This window comes from Equus caballus, chromosome 16 (genome assembly GCF_041296265.1).
Source record: "Equus caballus isolate H_3958 breed thoroughbred chromosome 16, TB-T2T, whole genome shotgun sequence".
Taxonomy (NCBI): domain Eukaryota; kingdom Metazoa; phylum Chordata; class Mammalia; order Perissodactyla; family Equidae; genus Equus; species Equus caballus.
The window spans coordinates 64054677-64078677 of record NC_091699.1 but is presented as its reverse complement, the minus strand read 5'-3'; the positions used below and the strand labels follow the sequence as shown (position 1 = coordinate 64078677).

The window sequence follows — 24001 nt, the reverse complement described above, 5'->3', positions numbered from 1 at the left end:
TGCGCTGGTTTCAGTTCTGCCATGAGGCAGTGTGGTACAGTAATAGCAGTATCACTACTAAAATTAAACCCTTGTTATTATATAGTTACACTATTACTATATGATATTTATAAAATGACTACACATTTAAGTCAATTATTTTATTATGTATGCTATAATAAGACTTACTTATACAATATTATATTTTTTTATTTAGAGTAAAATGTAAGCTCCAGGGGAACAAGAATTTTGTCTTATACACTATATTCCCTTCATCTGGAACAGCGCCTGCTACATCATAGATGCTCAGTAAATATGTGTTGAATTAATAAAGGGTTAAGAGCAGAGACTAAAATCAGACTATTTGGACCCAAATCTGAGTGCCGTCACTTACTGGCTGTGTAACCCTAGATGAGGTAGTTAAGCTTTCTCAGGCTCAGTTTCCTTCTCTATAAAATGAGGAGAATGGTGATGGGGACAGGCTGTGTTGTGAGAGTTAAGAGAGCTCATCAATACGAAGAGTTTGGCACATAGTACTTGACCCAGAGAGAGAGCTGAATCAATGTTAACGTTATTTGTCCAACTGCACACTCGTAGCTCCTCTCAAATGTCCCATAAGAGCACATTAGACTGCACGTGCCCCAAATCATATTTGTTTTCTAACCATTCACCCATTCTCCGAATCTGCAAAGTGAGAGATCATCTTCAATTCCTGCCTATTTCTCACCCACAATCGCATTAGACACCAAGAATATTGTTTCAACATGTCTCAAACCAACTGCCTTTTCTCAGACCAATGGGCAAAGTCCCTCCTCTGTGTCTCCAATTATATGGGACAGTGTGGTAAAGCCATCCCTTTCCCATAGCTTTTGTCACCATGAATAGATGTTGACTTACTAATCTATTTCCCTTCCTGAACGGCAAGCTCCCCAAGGCCCGCTAGCTTATCTTGTTCCTTTTCAAGGAAAATAGCACAGTGTCCACACTTAGTCATCAGTAAATACCTCTCAGAAAATAATGCTAAATAATAAAGGTTCCACAGATATTGTAGGGGATCTGGCCCAACCTCCATCTTCTACTTCAGTATCAACGGCCTACCTCTATTGTTGAAGCTATAAATGCCAAAAGCTCATTTTCTCAGCCTCTCTTGTAGTTAGGTGTGACCATGGGACACAGTTATATCCATGAGGCAAAAGCAGATAGCCTTTGGTGCCAGCTCCTCCCTTTCTTACTTTTTCCTACTGTTATGAACTAAATGTTTATATCCCCCACCAAATTCATATGTTAAAGCCCTAAACTTCAGTGGTGAGACCTTTGGGAAGTAAACAGGTTAGATGACGTCATGAGGGTGGGACCCTCGTTATGTGATTAGTGTCCTCCTCTTATAGAAGAGATACCAGAGAGCTTGCCCTCCCAATCTCTCTCTGCCACATGAGGACACAGCTTAGAAGACACCATCAAAAGCCAGGAAATGGGCCCTCACCAGGAACAGGATCAGCCAACACCCTTTACCAGCTGGTGGGCCCATCCCCCAGCTGCTGCACACGTTGCAGTTAATGGCTCACCTTAGCAATCTTTGCCACAGAATTGTACTTGGCTGACAAGAGTCAGCTGGCCAGGAGATGCCTAGAAGTTAATACACCCAAGGAAGGAGGGGGACAGTGGCAGGAAACTGGCTAATAAGGGGTTAAGAAAAAAGCCCAGCCCCTTGCCTGAAGGTGAGGCAACTCTGTGGCACTGTTTATTCTCCAGGACCCCCAGGAATCAAGGCCAGGATAGATTTTTACCTTGGACCACTGCCTTGCACGACTCCTTGCCCTTTGCAATCCTGCTTCCCCCACACCCTAACAGGTTATTCCTGAAGAGCACGCCCTCAATAAGTCACGTGTACCCAAATCTCTTTCTCAGGTTCTCTTTCTAGGGACACCAACCTAAGACACTTACCTACAAATTGCTTACTTTAAGAGTATCCTTTCTTGAAATGAGGAGCAGGTATGCCAATACCCATGCCACTATCTGGGATCTTAAGCCATTCATGCTGTAAGATTCTTCACAGGCCCACTGGAGATGCCTTTGTCTTCCTGCATGTTATTGCTCTACATCAATTAGAAGCTTCAGTGAGGCCCCATGGTCTTGCAGCACTAACAGAAAACTCGGAAGCAGAAATTGATTAATTTCTCACTCCATCAAAGTTTAAGACGTCAGGGATCTCAGAACACAGATGGGGGATTTTGAGATTAGGTTCCATTCTGTGAGCAAACATGGTAGGAAAAAACTTATTTGCCTGATGTATAATAAAAGGGCATCTCTTTTAGTTCCCAAATTTTGCCTGCTATGACTGAACTGCCGAAGGATACGGAAAACCTCAGGTTACTCCAGGAAGGGTGAATTTGGAGAAAAGTCAACACTAGTCTTCAGATCTCAATGTTTTAAAAGAAGCCCACTCTCTATTATAAATAAATGTCCATCAAGAATAAGTAATTGTAGGAAAAACAAAACCTTGGTAAGTGGTGTGTGACAAATAGCCCATTTCTTCAAGCGTATATAGCAAGGGTCATTTTATATAAACTAAACATAGATGCGGGCAGTGTAAATATTAATGTTCAAAATGTCAGAAACTAACTGACAGGAAACAGGAAAATTGGGAAGGTAGGGAGTAGAGGAAAGGATATGAATGAAAGAAACTAAACAAGACACAAAACCACGTTCGTATTTTAGCTAATTGGAATAGGAGCTAGAGAAAACAATTTGTGGAAGTTATCATGGATGGACACCCAGGAAGAGAAATTAGAAGAGGGAGAGAGTCAAGTTCAAGAACCTAAAAGGATAGAGCACCATCTTAGGGCCTGGGGAACTTCCTAGAATAGCCACTTTGGGCCTGAAGACATGCCTAGAAAATGGCGTACCACATCCTTGATCTTCGTGTTCTAGAAGGCAGAGAAGTACCACAAAGTGAGGGGAGGAGAAGTTCATAGACATCCTTCTTTTCAGTGGCCTGAAAAGAGCAGAAAAAAGTAAGAGGAGAGATGAACCTTATCTTTGAGTTTGACACAACTTTTTGCTGTGTACCTGGCATTTATGAAACCAAAAGTGTTCATACTCTGAGATTTCTCATCCTATAGCTAACCACTTTAATATGGTTAAAAACACAAATTCTGGATTAGACTTCCTGGGTGAAATCCAATCTCTGCCACTAATTAGTTGTTTTACGTAAAGCAATTTAACCTCTCCTAACTCAGTTTCCTGATCTGTAAATGAGAATGTTACCAGTACCCACCTCATGAGAGATATTGCGCGGAAGAAATGAGTTAATACCCATCAAGTAGTTAGACCAGTATCTGGCTCGTGGTGAGTGCTCAGTCACATATTAGGCATTATTATTACATGAGACACAATTCCACCAGGTAGTAGAAGGTCCACAGAAGGAGTAAAGAGCTGAGCTTTTGTTCCAGGCTTGGCACTTAAGGAAGGCAGGACCTTGTTCCCTCACATGGTGGGAGGAAAGGTGAAGAGCCTTCTGTGAGCAGCCTTTGAGGTTTATTATGGGCTGACCCATGAGCTATAAACTGGTTAGCTCATTTGGTTGACTGTGCTTGTATAGCTCAGGCTCTGATGTGGTCTTATGTGCCCCTTTTTGGCATTTCTTTGGGGCCACAGACTCCTTCCAGTTCCTGATCAGCCATTGTGCACGTCACCATGTTTAAACTAAGGGAAATGGGCATTCTGCCACCATCACTACTTGAAGAACAATTCACAAAGGCATCAGTCTCTAAGTATTTACTTGGGAAATGCAGCTCACATTTTTATGCCCCTATTAAGTGTCAGGCATATAGCAAGCACCTTGCTGCCTCTCTTTTGCCTCCAGCCAAAGAAAGCCCTCTGCTTTTAGGGGCTCACATGATTCAACAAGGCCCATCCAGATGACCCAGGATAACATCCTTATTTTAAAGTCCATAGCCTTAATTACACCTATAAAGTCCTTCTGCCATGTAACATAACATATTCACAGGTTGCTTACCTTAATTCTCATGTCAACCCTGTGATGTCATTAGCTCCATTTTACATTTTAATGTCGTCTCCAATTATAAACATGAACCATGAACACGTGGCCTTTGTAGTAACACTGCTGCATTCTGTTGGTTAAAGCCAAGATTCAAAGAGAGGGGATTATACAAGGCTTTGGACACTTATTCCATTTATTTAGGAGGTGAGGTACATTGGAGGCACTAAGTAACAGACTACCACACCCTGTCTCTACAGTTCACATTCCCCAGACAATCAAATCAGCTCAGATCCTGGGCGTGGAGTCCATCCCAGTCCAATCAGTTGTGGCCAAGGAGGGGAAGCATCATAAGACACAACATGGCCTCAAAAGCCATTCTTTCATCTGGAGCCATGTGGTGCAGAAAGAACCAGTTCTTAGAAATCAGGGTGTGGACTGAGGAGATACCCGAAGACTGACTACACTAACACCCATGAAACAGAATAATTAAGTGCTAAACTCTATGATTCTGACTGTGAATATTATAAGAATCCAAGAAAGAATATGATCAATGTGGTCCAAAACACTCAAGGAAATTTTGTTTTGTTGTTCTTCTTGGAGCACGTACCTTAGAATCATTAGTGAAATTTAGGTAGGACAAAGGGAGAGACAGACGTTCTATGTGAACAGTGACCTTGGCAAGGTGGAAAAGAGAAGTGCCCATAGAGGAGATCATATGAGACCAAACTGCGAAGGGCCCTTCGGAGCAAATATCTAACATGACTCATGACAATTTTTGATAAATGCGGTATCTTCTCGTCCTTGAAGTTTCAATGCATTAAAGTGTAGATTCCAAGAAGGTAGGAACTTTGATTTCTGGAGCATAATTCCTCCAGTTTTGTTCTTAATATTGCCTTTGGTATTGTATTAGTTTTCTATTTCTGCCATAACAATTTACCACAAACTTGGTGGCTTAAAATAATACAAATTTATTGTCCACCCTTTCTGTAGATCAGAGATCCGGGTGGGCTCAGCTGGTTCCTCTGCTCTTGGTCTCACAAGGCCAAAACCAAGACATCAGCCAGCCTGGGCTTTTATTTGCAGCCTTTCAGGGAGAAACTTCTTTCCAGCTTATTCAGGTTGTTGGCTGGATTCAGTTCTTTGCAGCTATAAGGCTGAGGTCTTCATTTCCCTGCTGGCTGTCAGTTGGGAGCCTCTGTCAGCTCTTTAGGGCCACCTGCATTCTTTGCCAGGTTGTTCCTTCCATCTTCAAACCGCAATGGCACATTGATGCCTTCTCATACTTAAAATTCTCTGACTTCCTTGCTGCCTCTCTTTTGCCTCCAGCCAAAGAAAGCCCTCTGCTTTTAGGGGCTCACATGATTCAACAAGGCCCATCCAGATGACCCAGGATAACATCCTTATTTTAAAGTCCATAGCCTTAATTACACCTATAAAGTCCTTCTGCCATGTAACATAACATATTCTCAGGTTTCAGAGATTAAGGTGTGGACATCTTTGGGGCTCAGTCTGCCTACTGAAACTCTTCTAATTTCCTTGCATTTCCAAACAGATTTTAGAATTGGCATATCAATTTTCACAAAAACGTTCTAATGCAGTTGTTTTGTACGTACAAAAAGCTGTCGATATTTAACGTATACAACTTGACGTGTTTGAAACTAATGTAACTTTGATTGGGATACCGTGAAATTTACAAATCAATTTGGTGAATATTGACAACATTATTAAGTCTTCCAATCCATGAACATAGTCTATCCTTCCACTTATTTAGGTCTTTTTTCAATTCTCTCTTTAATTTTTGTAAAGATCTTTCACATCTTTCATTAGATTTATGAATGGGTGTTTGATACTTTGGGGGCTTTTTAAATGGCATATTGTTTTTCATTTTCTAAAAGTTTGCAGGAAGGCACTTTTTTTTTTTTTTTTTTTTTAAAGATTTTATTTTTTTCCGTTTTCTCCCCAGAGCCCCCTGGTACATAGTTGTATATTCTTCATTGTGGGTCCTTCTAGTTGTGGCATGTGGGATGCTGCCTCAGCATGGTTTGATGAGCAGTGCCATGTCCGCGCCCAGGATTTGAACCAACGAAACACTGGGCCGCCTGCAGCGGAGCGCGCGAACTTAACCACTCGGCCACGGGGCCAGCCCCAGGAAGGCACTTTCTTATTAGCACCTTGTATCACCAACACTTAGCACAGTACATGGAAAATACTAGGCACCCAATAAATATTTGTTAAATGAATGAATGAATGAACTGCACTTTATCTGGACTCCTTTTATGATCTTTGATTGACATCTGGTATCTTACAGCTGGTTGTGTATAAATCTTGGTCCCCTTCAAGACTGTGAGCATTGTGGGGTGGGGATGTATCTAATCCCCCTCTCTCCACTCAGTTCCCAGCACAGTGTTTGACACATTGCAGAGCCTATTAAAGTATCCTTGTGTGCCGTAAACTAGTGACATGGAATATCTACACTCATCACAAAGTATACTCTCAAATCCCCTGCTACCCTATTCTCATAGAAAGTTCTATTGCACAAGATACTATTCATGGAGGACTCCAGGAAACACATGTGGTCCATGTATTCTTTTAGCGTCTGGCGTCTAGACTCTAGACCCTCTAAATTCTCTCATTGGATTTAGTCAGAAAGTTGTATGCCTGGTCCACAAGCTTTGTACTCCTTAGAGAACTTATTTTTCTGAGTTGTGTTTGGCATTAGATCATTGGCCCACACTAAAAAACATAATAGAAAACAGCGCTAAGAAATCCCATTTGTGTTAATGAGATAAAGTTGAGAACACTGTTCTCTATGTCATAAGACATCTCTTTAATGAAGACCCACAAGAAAAATTCTCTCCATCCCCAAAACTGTGAATAACTGTGCATTTCCTCAGCAACTGAACTTGTGTATCTGATTAAATTTCTTACTGTGTGTTGGCTACCAGGAAGATCATTATTAATTAGCGACCAAACTCCTAGTAAACTCTATAGGATATAAAGTACATTTTGGGTTTAAGTATTAAGCTTACCCTTATAAGGCAAAATAGAAAGTGAAAGAGAACTCCACTAGGGTGGAAACTCCAGAGGGCAGATGCTACATTTGTTTCATTCATGCCTGTATATTCAGTGTGCATATGTATATATATGTATATACATGTACATATTAAATAAATGAATGCTACATAGCACAACACGGTACTCTGAAAATAACGTACAACACAGGATGCAATAACAAAGAAAGAAAAAAGAGAGAGGAAATAAAAAAGACTACAGCGTTTGTAAAATCAACCAATAGTGTGATTTTTTCCCTAATGTTGAATTTTTAACGTACATTATTGTTTTTGTTAAAAGAAATGGAGACATCTATTAACAGAAAAAGGCAGAACTTTCTGTGGTGATGTGGGAAGATACTCACAACAAAGTGAATACAAATATGTACCGTATAATCACATTTTTGTTTTTGCAAAAGAAAATCTGTATATATATTTGTATATTTTTTTCCTAAGGATATAGTCATAGGTGCAAAAAGAAAACCAGGTGTTCTGAGACCTGTTTTGTTTCTACACTGTATTCGTGTGACCCTGACTTGGATATCTTCTCACAAGGGTGATGACGGTACAACGAAATTTGGCATGAAATAGATCTTTTCCTGCGTTGCCAGTGGCAGTTCATATCGGTAAACATATGGGTTGTCAGGTTAGCATTGCTCATCTGAAGCCATAATGATGTTCATAAGCTTTGCCCAATCATACCAGACCTGGGCATTTATCTTAAGGAAATTGCTCCAATGAAGAATAAAGGTCCGTGCCCAAAGATATTCATCACTATCCTAATGAGTATATTTAACAATCCAAACCAGGTGAGAGGAAAATATTCAAATATCCTCCTTTTCTTAGCATTTCTGTCTCTCAACCGGATGATATTTGAAGCAGATCTTATAGCCTTTTCAATCACTTTAAAGTATTAAAAATAAATAACAGTCTCATTCTGGGGTATTAAAATGTTTAATAAAATTTGAATCAAAACTTCAATCTCATTTAATTTAAAACTCTTGGTCTGATCTGAGCTTAAAAACCTGCAATGAAGATTGGGAGAGACGAGGGGAAGTGGGGGGAGAGACAGTTTTTTCTATTTTTTGTTTTACTTCCTTCTCCACTTCCCTGCTCGGGATGAGGGCAAGAGAAGAGAGGAGGTAAAGAGGGTGAAAAGTCTTACTTGACTGTTCTAAATCCGGGGTCAGAGCGCTCGGTGTGGGGCAGGTACCTAAACACCAGAAGCCTTTTCTCTTTAGCCATTTTTGGGGGGAAACTCCCCACGTGGGGGCCTCCCACTACATTCTTCCAGTTCAGCACAGACTCTTGCTTTTGGGCTACCGCTGGGCGTGGGCAGACCTCTTGAGCAGGATATTTCAACACAAGCTCAGGTACCTTGCAAGGACCACCCCGTTCCAAGCACAGGGGAAAGCGCCCCTTGCTCCCGCTGGCACCCTCCCAATGCTCTGACCTCAAGGGAAGCTACAACTAGCCTCTCACCTTCAGATACTTCTAGGTGTGAGCCAGACACCAGCCTCTGTGTTCCCCAACACAGGACCTGCCGCCGGGAGTTCCACTGAGGCCCCCTCACTTGGCTTAAGCTGGCGGGGGTGGGGGGGGGGTGAACGGGGTGAGATACAGCACTCCTTCAGCTCCTCAAAGAGCCTCACTAGTAATACGCCCCGATTCCTCCGCCTTCCCATACACAGAGAACAGAGGTGAGTGAGGGGCTGCTGGGGCGGGATTAGCTTGGGGACCTCCCTTTAGGAAGGACCATGTGGGCGATCTGGCGCCTTCTTTAGGTGCATGGGCACTTAACCGTCTTTCACCCCAGCTGCAGCTCTGAAGCAAAAGGCATTCTGCGACACCACTCTATTCATCGATTGACTACTTTATAAAGCCAATGAAAATTTATTCTGTAAACTTTAAACAACTTTCACAATTTTCTCAATACTACTATAGAAAATATAGTTTTTAGCAGAGAAAAATGGCCTTTAAATTTTTAAATATGTGTAGTTGCTCAAGCAAATTGCCTATTATAGCTTATGTTATGGTGGACTGGTTAATCAAATCAAAATACAAGTCTTCTGCTACCTGGAGAGTACAATAAAATGGAAATAATTCATTCTTAAGATCCTAATTTATAAAACAACTCCACTCCTTATAAAATACTACCCTAAGAATTATAATTCTATCAAGCTTCAATTTGAACGAATGTACAATCACTTAAACAACAGCTGTTAAACTAAAAAAGAATTCAATGTGTCTTTAAAGGAGTGACAGAAACATTATTGGCCTGATTGTCCTGCTTCAGACCTTCCGAAAGCTCCTCTCTGGAAAGCTGACTCAGCCCCAGGGAGTTCACTCCTTGGCAGTAGGGGTGAGATCCAGCTCTTGGGCGGAACTCACAAGGAAACCCCTTTGGTGTGTAGAGGTTCCTCAGCACTAATGGAGGAGGAAGGGACAGGAAAATCCCCTGAGGGAAGTAATCTCGGGACTTCATGTGCATTTCTTGGAGAAGGAGACAGAGGCGGTCCCCTCTCATAAACTACCCCCGTGGGCCCATTCTCAGCATGGAACCTTCAACTGGATGATGTGGGTGAGGAAAAAAGCCTCCACCAGCTCAAGTGGTAAAGATGGATCAAGAGGACCTAAATTATTTAAAGCATCTTCAGGATGAGTCCCACCAGATCTCATTTTTAAAGATGTGGACCAATTGTTCCCTCAAAAGAAAGTTCATTAAAACTTGCGAGTCCTGATGGTTCAGAAAGATGACCAGGGTGTGAAGCAGAAACTCTGTCTTGTACACTGGGAGGAAGAGCTGGACCAGGATATGGATGGCCTGGTGGACACTGTATCATCCTGGGCCCTAGAGCCCATGGATATGACATCTGGTGACATCTGGTGATGCAGAGGGACCTTGAACGTTGAATCTCTAAACCACCCCAGCTGAACATATTTCCTGTCTTGATGAGCTAATGATCCAGAGGATTCCCTGGTTCTTCAGGACCTCTGCCAAATGCGGCACTTGCATCATCAAGGCCTTGAGGATCGTTTTCTAAAATCTCAAATTTAACATCTTCTTCGGTTGATTTGGGTCTTCCACGTGCATTTTCTTCTCCTAAGTCATAAAGGTTTCTTTGGCCAGCTTAAACTGTCATCTGCAGTTCAAGAGCTGTTATCAAGAGCAATGAGCTGGCTTTTCAGAGAACAAGTAAATCCTTCCATTTCTTCTCCTAGAGCTTTGGCTTTTTGGGGTTTTGTTTGTTTGTTTGTTTGTTGTTGTTTGATGAGGAAGATTGGCCCTGAGCTAACATCTGTTGCCAATCTTCCTCTGTTTTTTTGGCTTGAGCAAGATTGTCTCTGAGCTAATATTTGTGCCAATCTTCCTCTCTTTTGTGTGTGGGATGCTGCCACAGCATGACTTGATAAACAGTGTGTAGTTCTGCACCCAGGATCCCAACCCATGAACCCCAGGCCACCAAAGTGGAGTGTGCAAACTTAACCACTATGGCACGGGACCAACCCAAGCTTTGGCTTATTTTTTGGTTTCATTATGTTTTGTTTTGGTTTTGGTTTTGGCATCCAGGTCTTCATGGCATGGCTTATGTTTTTATCTGCTTTGGAACTTTTCTCCCCAGTCTTTAAATCATTCCTCTCTCTCTGCAGGATAATTTCCTGGGAGATTTCTTCTCACTGTCTTGACATAGCTCAGTCTTTAAGTTTATGCTAAAGCTTTTGAATCTCACTTAATCTTTGCATTTCCTGATTCCAACAAAGCATTTGGGTTGTTTCGAGAGTTGTGATATAATCTGTTAACGATTTTCCTCTTCTCCCGCTGGTTAAATATATATATTTGGTTACTTTCTACTTCAAGGGTTTATAAGGATGCATTTAGCTTGGCAGCCTCAATCAGTTTCCTCAAAACTCATATTGACTTGTCATCTAAGTGGTGTCCAATTTTTAACTCTCTCCTTACATCCATTTTCTGGTGACCTTCATCCATGTTACCCTTTCCAAGGACGGCAGCCGAATCTGCCATCTTCAGCAGGCATTTAGTCAGGGTCTTGCTTTGACCTTCCTTCTCGTGTAGAACTTTTCCACCTGTGCTTTAGAGCAGTGATTCTGAAAGTGTGATCCGCGGACTCCTGGAGAGTCCCCAGGACTCTTTTAGGGGAGCTCTGTGGTCAAAACTGTTTTGGTAATAATAGTAGGACGTTATTTCCTTTTGCACGGTTGACATTTGCACTGATGATGCAAAGCAGTACTGGGTAAAACTGGTGACACTTTAGGACAAATCAAGGTACAGGCACCATACTGTACTAGTAGTTGTTGCATTCTTCATCACCTTGTAATCTCAGCTAAAAAAAAAAAAAGCCAGCTCCACTTAAGAAGGTCCTTGATGAAGCAGGAAAAAATCTACTAATTTTACTAAAATTCAACCCTTTGATGCATGTCATTCTAATATCTTGAAGAACAAAATGGGAAGACACACAAAGCACTCTGCCCGCTGCTGAAGGGTGACGGTCATCTGCAGGGAGAGCACGCGTGCGGTCGATTGAGTTGCAAGCTGAACGAGTCACTTTTTTTCATACAACACTACGTTCGCTTGAAAGAAAAACTGGCAAACTGTACAGATTTAGGTATCTGGCAGTCATTTTCTTGAAAATAAACAAAGTAAGCCTGTCATGTCAAGAAAAACAACTGACAGTGTATTTCGTCAAGGATAAAATTCAAGTTTTCAACTGAATATTAAAATTTTGGAAAAATTTCCAAAAATTGGGAGCTTGACAGCTTCTCAATGCTTCAAGCCTTTTCTGATTAAATCAGTGGTGTTATTAATGAACATAATATTTCAATATTTTGTAGTGAAATGTGTCAACACTCGGAAGATTCAAATAATTCAGTGAACCAGTATTTTTCCAGTGGCCATTACACAATGTCACAAAATCATGCAGAGGTAAAAGATCTAGTCAAAGTGCGAAACAGATCAAATAATTGTAATGTAACAGAGCATGAAAACGTCACTGATATGATGTCAGATTCCACATTGCAACTACCCTTTAATAAACGTCGAGAGTAATAACAAAGAAGAATACCCACAATTAGCTAAAAAGGCTGTAACATGCTCCTCCCTTGTCCAACAACTTATCTATGTAAGACAGAATTTCCTTCATATCCCTGAATTATGGCAACATCTGGCAGCACCTTAAATGCAGAAGCACATATAAGAATCTAGCTATCTTCACATAAGCTAGACTTCCAAAAAGTTTGCAACTCTGTAAAATAACATCAATCTTCTCACTAATTCTTTTTTGGAAAAATTTGGCAATTTTTCCTTAAAATTTGTTATTTATTTTAAAAATATAAGGGGTTTGTAATAATAAATAATAATTTATATAATAATAAATGACGATTATGATAAATGCAATCATGTATTGACACTATCCTTAAGTTTTCTCCATTTTAATTTCTGATACAGTAAATATCAATAGATATAACCCACATAAACAAAAGTCCTTTGGAATCGTCAGTAATTTTTAAGAATGTAAAGGAGTGCTGACACAAAAAGTTTGAGAACTGCCACAAGTCTTCAACCATTTTTTTTCAAGTTCATTTGGTTTTTCACTCTTTCCAGCCTTCAGGGTCTTATGAAAGTAGTTTTCCGCTTTGCCGGGGATGGACGTGTTCCTGCACACCCTTCTTTAATGTTGTCGTTAACTGTTCTCAGCTCTTCCAACACAACTCAGGCTGTCCATCCTCAGCCCCTTTGGGCTGAATGGCGTCTGGTTCTTCTCCTAGTGACTGAGCGTCCTCGCAATGTGAGTCCTCATCAGCTCTCCTCCTGCACATTCAGATTTCTCCTCCCTTCACTCTACCAACAAGTCTATCTTAACCTCAAGAAGGAACATTTTCCATTTTTCATTGTTTGCCTCTAGACCCAGCGTTTCTGACAGCTTGGTCTCAAGGCTGGCCTCCTTCGAAAATGACTTCAGTGATTTAGAATCTCTCTTAACATTCCTGAGCTCAGAAATTTTACTTTTTCTTTATCTAGAGCAGAAAAAGTTATGCCAAGCTCTTTCTCCCTACATTTAAAAGTTGGCTTTTGTCTACAAGAAAGCCCATGCCACCATCTCTTGGCTAGTGGGTGGCACTGCTAAGGGTTGGACCAGGACTCAACGCCATCAAGCAGGGCCCTCAGCCCCACGCAGCATTTCCACGACGACCTGGTGGTAAAGCTTGGTAGCCATCACCAGACCATATACGCTACCAGTGGCTGCCACAGAATAGCCCCAGGTTGTTAGGACCCTACTGGCCCAAATAGATGACAGGGGCCCCTTAGAATGCTCCATGCAGAACATAAGCCAGTGCCTGGCAACAAGAATAGACCAGCAGCGGGGGGGAGTTAGGGAGGGCCCAGGGAACAAAATGACAAAACAGAGCTTTCCCACATTTTCTACATCGTGGCACACCAATACATCATCGTCACCAGCGGAAGTGGGAGGCTCTTCATAGGTGAGGGGACAGGTGCCACCTGGCAGCTGTGAGGGCTGAGTGTCCTTCCACATGTGTGATGCCTTCCAGGACGGCTGGCCAACAGGAAGCTCTTGAGTAAAGGGCTCATGTGTCCATGCCATGGGCCGGAGCTGCTCTTCTCCCACAGCCCTAGAGGTGGGATGCAGCTGCAAAAGTCCGGGAGATTTGGGCAGCATGAGAGTGCCCATACACGCGTGTGTGAGTTGGAAGTATAAAGGACCATACCAGAATTTTCAATAACGTGCATGATGGCAGATTTGTCTATTCCTCCCTTTGGTTCTGTTAATTTTGCTTCAAGTATTTTGGTGTTGTCATTAGATGCATGCACACTTGGATCTTCTTGATGAATTGATCCCTTTGCCATCATTACGAAGTTTCCCTCTTTATCTCTGCTAGTACTCCTTATCTTGAGGTCTACTTTGCTGAGGCCAGACCAGCTTTCTTATGCTTAATGTTTCCATGATGTATCTTTACCCACCCACTAAAACAGCATATAATTGTATCTTGCTTTTTACATAATCTGAGATTCTTTGCCTTTTATTTGGAATGTTTGGTGCATTTGCATTCAACGTCATTATTGATATGGATTTAAAGTACCATCTTCATATTTTTTCCCATTTCTTTTATCTCTTCTTTATTCCTCTTCCTAATTTCCTACGCTCTTTGGGGTTAATCAAGTTTTGTTTTGTCGAGTTTTTTTAGTATTCCATTTTATCACTTCTGTTTTTTTTAAATATACTTTGTGATGTTTTCTAATGATCGATCTAGAGATTAAAATATGAATCTTTAGCTATCACAGTAAAACAATGTTAAGCTACCTTAACGAATAATTTAGGAAACTTCCAGCAGTCTGGTTGTATTTCACCTGTTAGCCTGTGTGCTCCTGTTGTCACATCAGCTGCTTCCACATATGTTATAATCCCACAGCACGTTTTAATTACTGTTTCAAATGGCCAATAATCTTTTGAAGACTATATGTGTGTATATAGATATATATACATTATTTCTGGTGAGAAATCTGCCATTATTCTGTAAATTCTGTATCTTTTTCTTCAGGCTAATTTTACGATTTTCTCTTTATCTTTGTTTTTTGGTAGTTGACTATGTTTGCCCATGATTTTTGAATGTATCCTACTTGGGATTCATTGAGATCCTTGGACCTGTGGGTTGTTATAGTTCATCAGTCTGGGTAAACTCGTGACCATTATCTCTTCACATATTTCTTCTGCTCTGTTATGTCTCTCTTCTCTTTCTACAACTTCTTCCATGCTTATATTAGATCATTTGATGCTGTCTCTAACGTCTCAGATATTCTTTTTGGTTTTTCATTCTTATTTCCTTTTTTTGTATTATCTTAGCTTGTCTTCATGTTTGCTGATCCTTACCTGTGTTAGGTCTATCAATTTAATTATTAAAATTAACTCTGATAGTTTTCAGTTCTAGCATTTCCATTTGGTTCTTTTTAACATGTTCCTTCTCTTTCTTTTTTTTTTTTTTTTTGGCTGAAATTCTACATTTGTTTACACATATTATCCGTCTTTTCCACTAGATTCTTTAACATATTTATTATAATAACTATTTAAAAGTCCATGTCTGGGGCCAGCCCAGTGGCATAGTGGTTAAGTTCACACACTCCCCTTCAGGGACCCGAGGCTTGTGGGTTCAGATCCCGGGTACAGACCTCCACACCACTCACCAAGCCATGCTGTAGCGGCATCCCCATCCAAAAAAAAATAGCGGAAAATGGCCACAGATGTTAGCTCAGCGACAATCTTCCTCACCAAAAAAAAAAAGAAAGTCCATGTTTGCTAATTCTGACCTCTGTGCCCTATGTGGGTCCACTCTTCTGAATTTTTCTTTCTCTGGTTTATGGTCACATTTTCCTACTTTGTGTCATGACTTGCGATTTCTATTGCATGAGAAATTGTGTGCAAAGGAACAACAGAGACTGAAGTCAATCAAATTTACCCCCCCAAAAGAGTATGGCCATTCCTCTGTCAGGTGGCTAGTGTGCAGGTCGGTGGTGGGAGACGGGGCAGGGGTGAGTCAATCTAATCTACGGCTGAGCTGCCTCTGGGCCTTCACCAGCTCATTTAAGGAGGGTTTGTTCACATGTAGCAAGGGAAGACTTGGGCCTTTGCCTCCGTCAGGGCTGGAATCAACATCGGTGAGATTCTAGAGCCCTCTCTGTGCTCTGGACTGCTCCGTCTAGCTGCCAATTTTTGGAGCTGCTGAGGAGTTCTGTTGGCTCTGACACCAATTTCTTTATTTTGTTCTTAAAAATTATAAATTATTTAAATACCCAACAAGAAGAGAATGTTTATGTAAATTATGGGAAAACCAAAGCTGGACTTGTATACGCTGATTTATAAAACAGTTCTGAGAAAAGGCAAATGCTTAACGTGCAATGTTAAATTTTAAAAAACAGAATGTTAAGGTATATCTAATAAAATTTGTGTAAAAAACTATTTATACCTATGGGCTACTAACTAAAGGAAGCCCCCAAGAAGGAAACGTCTGAGCCATTGAGGTGGCAAGATCACGAGCAGCTTTGTCTTAATTTTTCGTTGTGATTTCCATTAACAATGCCAATCATATTGAGAATGTAGTAAGGAACAAACTTTAGACAGATCTGAAATAACAATAACAATTTCTGAGCTTATGAAAGATAACCCAGAGCAGAAAGGGGCGAGCTGGCTTCTCCCCTAAGGCCCAAACAAAAAGAAACTAATTTAAAATACAGCAAGAGGACTGGGTTAGGAGCAAGGAAGAAAGAGCCTTTGGACTGTCAAGGTTGTAAAATGACAGCTAAAATGAGAGAGTTAGAGAAGAGGAAGAAACTTAGAAAAACCCAGATGCAGAACAGTCCAGTCCTGCCCAAAGGTCCTTCATTAACTGACAGTAATGCCAGGAGACATCTCAGAGTAACCATCCACGTTTCCATCACTATTACTACGGACTGAAACTGGTCACCAAGGGAAGCTGTGGAATTTTTTCCCCGGAGGCCATTTAAAATCAGATCTAGACAACCACCTGTCTAAAATAATTCAGGTCCCGTCCTGCCTGGAGGCACGGAATTGAACTAAATGACCCCTGAAGGTCCTTTTAAATGCTATGACTCTGGGATTCCCGTGCTGATAACATTAAGAAAGCCATAATATCCATTTTTTCCTAATCTTTTACTGGGCACTCTCTGTTTATTTTTTTTTCAGATTGAAAAGGGAAACTTCTTCCTGTGAGCAGTCCGTTCATTTCTCTCCCAGACACAAGGCTGAAATTTTAGTATTACAGGTATCACTGGGGAATATTTCTCAGCTGCAGGTGATTACTTCTCCTTTCACTGCCAGGTGTCACTGTGCCTGGAGAGAATTCACTTAGCAAGGAAGCGGGGAAGGCAGTGGGTTGCTGAGGGAAGAAACAGCAAGTCAAAGAAGCAGGGTGGGTGGGCCTGGCAGGAAGTGGAGGAGGGGGGCAGAATTTGTGGAAAGTCAGTGACTCAAAGCAAGTATTTGAGATTAAAAATAAAAAGTCTAGTAAGCCATAGTTGTGTGTGTGTGTGTGTGTGTGTGTGTGTGTTTAAAGCACTTTAGGACACAAAATTCTATATCACCCAACCGAAGTTATTATTTGATCATAACAATTAAAAATATTAATGATGCCAGAACCAATACTTTATAAGCAATTATCCCCAGCTGCCAGAAAGGAGGGAAAGTATCAGGCAAGATTTGTGTACATCCATTCAGGATGAAAAATTCGTGACCTGAAAAACTAAGCAAATATACTTATATCCTGCCCGTAAACTTCTCGCCTCCCTAAGTGTCAGCGATCACTTCCGAGGGTTCTCTGAGGACCGCCATTTGCCCTCCTCTGGAATGTGATTTTCACCCAGAGAAGAAACTAGGGGAGGAATTCTTGAAAGCCCTCTTTTGGATCAGCATTAACAATTCATGGAACTCATCTCTAGTTCCACCTGAGGCGCTGGGAAGGACACCTGACGTTCAGCAAGGGCTTGTTCAAAGTGTCTCCTAATCTGCTTTGAAATGCACAGTGGAGTGCGGCCAACTCGAGGTCGACACCCGTCCTCACTTAGTGAACCGCCTGCCGCGTTCTTCTGGTAGAGGAAATGAAAAAGCGCTGACTGCAAACCCACTACGCATTTTGGACAGCAGCTGAAGGGTCTTTTGAAATGCAAACCTCTAGAGCTGAGGGGTTGGAAACTTGTTTTCTATTCAGGGCCACTGGCACGCAAAGGGGAGAGAAATAATCACCAAAAAGTAATTGCAGTTGAGTGGCTTACAAAGTGAAGTGGATCAAAGGTTAAACTCACACAATTTAAATGTTGAGAATAGGGAGTTTTAAACATTATTCATTAAGTACACCCAATTTGGGAGAACGCATTTCAGTTTCAGACGAGGAGCAGCAAGGAGGTCTTTCACCCCTTCCACTGCACCCAGCTTCACGCAGGTGGAAGGCGCAGTCTGCCGGGCGCCCAGCCCCTCCGTGCAGCTCTCTCTCCTGGCCTCTGCAGTGCCACCCTCGCCTGGTTTTCCTCCTACCTCCCGACATCCCACTGCTCAGTGTCATTTGCCGGGTCTTCCTTCTCATCTCAGACTGGAATGTTGGTTCCTCCAGCCTTGGTCTTAGCCCTGCTTTTATTCTCTCCATGTGCTGTCTGCGTAGACCACGTCGCCCACGCCCGACTTCCTCTCCATCTCTAAGTAGGTGACCACATATTCTATCCCCATCCAGACCATTCTTCAGAGCTCCAGACCCATAAACCCAGCCACCGGCTGACAGAGCCCCCTGGTTGTCTCACGGGCACCTCCAGCTCGGTGTGGCCCAAACTGACCTCCACCCCTTCCTCCGGCTCCAACGTCCTTTCTCTGCGAATACAAAGCCATCCGCTCAATTTCAAGCCGGAACATTAGGAGTCAGTCTTGAAACCCCCCTCTACCTCACCCCATATCTAATCCATCTCCAAATCCTGAATACCTCTCCTTCTCTGCTCCCAAAGTCCAAACTGTCTGCATCTCTATGTCCAAAACGGCAATAACATTAACTCATTTCATTAACTCATTAACATCTATTTTGTCCCCTCCGCTTCATTCTGGACACACTTGCCAGGGGGCTCTTTTCTACAGGGCGGAGCAACGCTTTTAGAATAAGACCAAGACTCTCATCATGGCCCATAGGGCTGCGACAGACCCGTCTTTGCACCATCCTGCATCCTCATCTCTGCGTATCTTTCCCTCCCACGCCCCCTCCCAGTTCCACTCTGGAAACCACACAAGACTTTCGCTTCCTCAAGCCCGCCCACCCCTCTCCGCATCAGCATCCTCACAAGTGCTGGTTTTCTCCGCCTCTATCTGCTTCCTCCCCAGCAATCTACTCGGCCAATTTCTTTTCATCCTCTCGGTCTCAGCGGATTTCAGAGAAATCTTCCTCCGTCCCCAAGGCCCAATCAAAACCTCCCCTTGTCCAGTTTCATAGACTCCTTGACTTTTTGTTTTTGTAGGATTTACCACACTTTCTAATAAACAACTACTCTGCGTATTTAGTGTTTCCATCTTTTGTTCCCCCAGTGCCTTGCACTGTGTCCTACACACAGGACGTACTCAATGCAGCCATCCTGAATGAACGAATAAACGAGTAGTAGAAATGGAGATAACATCACACTAAAAAAGGAGAAAGATTATCTGTGGCCAAGTTACTCACAATTTGTGTATTTTTATTTCAGGAATTTAATCAGATGCTCTCTCTCAGTTACTCATGTTGGAATTAGTGACCAGCTTAAACCCCAACGGCTTTTTCACATTAACTGATGTCAAGCCAGGTATGCCTCTGTGCTAGGTAATTTGTGTTTCATCTGTATGTAAAGTTTTTATCTTTGGGAAAAAATATAATTTTTGAAACTGAATTCTGTCATCTAAGATATTAACTGTCCTCACCAGGTATCATTTGAAAGTACTATAATCATGACTTTCAAAATACTATAATCATGACTTTCACGCCTTTTCTCAAGTTGTTAATAAGTGGTTGCCCCATGCTAACACCACAAAACCCTACAAATACCCCTAAAGGCCTCTTTCCCAGTGTGACAGGCATAATTGGTCTTCTCATCCAATAGCCATTTCTCCCAACTTTCTTATTCCTTGCTCTCTTTCAATTATAGAAGCTAAGAAAAGCCAGAAACCCAATTTGCCAGCTTCCCTTTAGCTAGTGGAAGCTAGTGAGACATAGAGAGCCATCTATAAGGAGGAAGGGGAAATGGGGAAATGTTTTGCTCCTGTTAAAAAGGAAAAAAAAGGTCAACCTAAGATGTGCTCTTAACACCAATTATTCCATTACTTCTACCTTTAAATATGATTAGGATGCCTGGAGCCACAGCAGCCATCCTGTGACCATGAGGTAATAAGCATGAAGGCAAACTCAATATGAGGAAGATGGAGGAACTTCTGAACCAATCTATTATGCCTATCTCCAGAGTTTTTGCAGATGAATCACCTGCGGATCTTGATAACACAGTTTCTGATGCACTAGGTCTGGGGCCGGGTCTGAGATCCTGCACTTCTAACAAGCTCTCAGGGGAGGCTGATTCTGCTGGTCCACAGACCACACTTTGAGTAGCAAGGATTTGTAGAATAACAGGATAAAGAATAGAGGAGCTGTTTCAGAAGGCCTCCCAAATTTAGCTAAAGAAGTCACCACCCATGGGGACTGTTCAAATCAAGCACTCAATACCGGGCAGTTTGGGAGCAGTGGACAAAGAGGAAAAATGAAGGGGACACAGGATGCCTGTTCCCCCAGTTATTGCTCCACCCTTGCCTCCAAGGCAGGACGTCTTCACAGTCCAGCTGTTTTCCCTGGGAATCATTATGGTTGATGACAGGTATTTCCTCATGCATGCTTTCACTTAATAAATATTTACTAAGCAATGATTATATGCCAAGGGGGTCAGCTCGAGTCTGAAAGCATCACCTGAACAAGCAGAAGGGTACCGTCATGGTCCCACACTCTGGCTAGCCTTTAGCTTCTTGGAGCACTCCCCACCACTCCTGTCCACCAGAGCACTGGCTCCTCTCCAGAATATCACCCCGGAAGTAGGATCTTACTTCTCATTGGGTTGTTTAATAGCTTTGAGTTACAGGGGCTCATTTATCTTTGGCTCACTTGCTTTATCCTGCGAAAGACAATGTTCTCCAGTTGGGGAGATATTTTGTCCAGGGGTGCCCCATGGACATCTGCCTCCTTTACTTACAGAGCTGGTGTTCAGCATTTCCTCCCTCAACTCAAAATCATTCTTTTAGCCAAGTCTTACTGATGGGAAATCTATCTCTGATTTACTTTATACCCAAACACTCTCAATGTCATAACCAAAAGGTTAAATCTGCTTCTTCCTTGATATCCCTCAAGGCAAGATGAACTTATGGCAAGTCCCCATTAACAAGCTGACCCTGGCTCTCCTTTCCTCATCCCCCACAAAAGAACTTCAAGAACCTTCTATTCAATAGAAGTCAAGAGACCATGAAGCCCCTACATAAATTGAACATATTTTTCAAGCCAAAAATCAAGAATATGCTTGGAAAATTCAAAAGTGCTTATGGAGACAAAGGAACAGAAAATTTAAAACTAGGCTTATCCTAAAAAGTTTTAGATTTACATTCCTGTTGGCACTGGTAGCTGAAAGTGTTCTGGAGGCATCAGTGACGGGGGGAAAGGATACAGAAAGGGAAACAGAGAAAAGACAAAGATTATGTGTTTCATAACAATGTCATTCAGGATAAGCTGGATCACTTTTCTCAACCTATTTTTCATTATCATCTCCCCAAGGAGTCTTTTTTTAGACATCTTTTTCTTAATCCCTCCCATGAAATTTCAATACCACAGATATGCTATGTATCTTTTTATTTCTAGTATGTATGTACTACATATTTTCACCCATCGCAAGAACTAATTTTCATCCCCTTTAAGTGATATTGCCCTTGTTAAGAATACATGGGTTAGATGCTGCTTGGTAACAAGCAATTCAAAATCTTAGTGGCTAGTTACAACACAGTTTGTTTCTCACTCACATCCCCTGAATGTCACAGGCCAGATGGGCAAGGAGAGGCACTGCTCCCCAAATCTCTTCACCCCGGGATCCAGGCTGACAGAGCAACCCCCAATTCCGGTGTTGCTGGATGCCAATGGCAGGGCAAAAAGAGCATTCAGGAGGGTCTCATGCCTGCAATTAAAAGCTGCAGCTTGGAAGAGACACATGTCAATTCTTATCTCAGAAATAAGCCACACGGCCCCCACAACCACAAGGGGACTGGGAAGTTCAATTCTGCTGTATGCCTAGAAGATGGCAAACAGGAAGAAATAGTAGGCAAAAGGCACCAAAAGTTCTCCAAACAGCCTTGCCTTAGACAGCCCAACTATCAAAAGGTATATGTACAGAGATGCTCTTGGGACCATAGAATGTAGATTTTCCTTGTTCAAGTTTCACCTGAGTTCTTGCAAGAATTAACCAACAGAGACACTTCCCCTTCCCCACCATCCTGTCCAATGTCTAGTCCATTCATACCCCAACTACACTGTAGCCACACATACTACATCCCGTCTTCTCTCACTGCCGCTTCTACTTCAACTCCCCGACTAGAGATCAAAACCCAGCAAAAGGAAGTTAGAAGGCTAAGAAGGCTGTCTAATAGACAAACTCTCAACTGCAAAATGGTTCAACTACCAGTACCTTTGGGGGAAGCAGGTGGACTACATACAAATAGTTTAACATGCAAGCAAGGGTCATCATCAAGATGAAATAAGGTGTGTGTTCAATAAATACCTGACAGGTGAATGAATGCATGGTTGGATAAATCAATGAATGAAAAGTACAGTGTGCAGCCGATTTTCCAAAGTCTTCAATAACACATGTTCCCCTTTGTTGTGGTTTTCCTTATCTTGATGTGGACCAATGGTGCTCTCTTTCCTCTCGTGTCGTGTTTCAGTCTTAGCTTAACAACAACCTCTGTTTCCTTGTGGTCCCGTCGTTGGCTTCACAACTGGATTTGGAGTACCTGTGTTTATTACTCCACTTCCTCTTTCCTTCCTCTCTATTTGCAGGCAAGTCCTTGTAACTTGGCCCCTTCCCTAGATTTGCCTGTACCCTGTTTGACCTGTGACTATCCAGGTCTCCCCAAATTCTCCAGAAGAAAAGACCTCGTGACATAAACACCCTGACAGTGAAACAATGACATTGATAAACAGAAAGTAACTGGATATTGTTGCAAAATGCCAGAAACATGTGCACAGAATTGTGCAGGTTCAGCCAAGAATTGTGATGGGTTTGCTATTTCTCATTTTGAAATACACTAATGGAGTATGTGTTTAGCAGTCAGTATTATTCATCATTCCACATATAGTTATGTGATCAGGCACTCCTGATACAAGTGTCACAATTGCTCTTGAAAACTATGAACTATGAACAAGAACAAATCAGCCATTGGTCCATATTTAGGCAGTTTAAGTGCCCAACTGGAGGCTTGTCACCTTCGAACCAAAATATCTATTTGAAACTATGAAACGTAATTGAAGCCCCACTTTGGACAGAGTCAGGGGCTAGGGTGAGGATGTGAGAATGGGAGCCAGTCTTTCTGTTCTACAGAGGAATGGAATGAATAAAAAATACTGTTGGGGAAAGGGAGAGGAAGAAGATGTTCCCAGGCCAGTAGAAAAGTTTTGAGTCAGAAATTCTGGAACTAAGCCTCAGAAAGGGCACCAGAGACTTGCTTTGAACAGAAATCAAATATCCTTAACACACTAGATGGCCATCTGGGTTGTCTATGGCCTGTAACATGTCACTCTTTGCTATGGGCTTCAGATAGATAGATCATAGATTTCTATTTCCGCCTCTATTAATCTGATAGCCTTACAAACAACATAATGGAGAAGAGCGAGTGCAAAAAGCATAAAAGGAAAAGGATCTCACTCAGCCATTTTGATGCAGGCAGGATGTTCACTACACTGCACATATTTATTGAGCACGATATGAGACAGGCACTGACCTAGGTATGAGGGAAGTAACCGTGGACGACACAGACATGGTCCCCGACCTGATGCAAGTGACATTTTAATGGAGAAAAAGAGACAATGGGTAAGTAAACAAACACATGAAAGAGGCACTTTCATGGGATGATAAATGCTGGAAAGAAAATAAAACAGAATATGACGATTTTTTTAAACGATATGAGAGTTGGGCGTTCCTTTAGAGTGGTCGGATTTTTCTAACATTATCTGAACTAAGACCTAAATGATGAGAAAGGGAACAATAAGTACAAAGATGCCAGGGCAGTAAAGAGCTTGGTGCATTCGAAGAACAGAAAGAAGGCCACCGTGCCTGGGAAAGTAAAGGGCGTTATGACATGAGATGAAGTCGGAGCAGGAAGTTGAATCTAGATCATGTGGGGTCTTA

The 24001-nt window shown here is 42.0% G+C and overlaps 3 long non-coding RNA genes across 8 annotated transcripts in view; 1 reads left to right on the top strand and 2 right to left on the bottom strand.

The window, feature by feature from the left end:
• The window catches only part of LOC138918068 (uncharacterized), a 104423-nt gene that overhangs the window by 64051 nt on the left and 16371 nt on the right, over positions 1 to 24001 (bottom strand). The window lies entirely within an intron of this gene.
• LOC138918067 (uncharacterized) lies at positions 1942 to 4114 on the bottom strand. Its single transcript, XR_011427004.1, has 3 exons — positions 3998 to 4114; positions 2886 to 2974; positions 1942 to 2075 (listed from the first exon to the last, which is right to left on the bottom strand). It is a non-coding gene; the product is annotated as an uncharacterized lncRNA (long non-coding RNA).
• Positions 13385 to 24001, top strand: part of LOC111768391 (uncharacterized) — a 74033-nt gene continuing 63416 nt past the window's right edge. For 3 of the 6 annotated variants that reach the window (XR_011427003.1, XR_002800734.2, XR_002800736.2), the window contains exons 1-3: positions 13396 to 13530; positions 16764 to 16842; positions 19289 to 19384. This is a non-coding gene — a long non-coding RNA (uncharacterized lncRNA). Of the gene's footprint in view, positions 13531 to 16763; positions 16873 to 19288; positions 19385 to 24001 lie in introns of all 6 variants that reach the window. The other 3 variants (XR_011427002.1, XR_002800735.2, XR_002800737.2) reach the window with 2 other exon arrangements.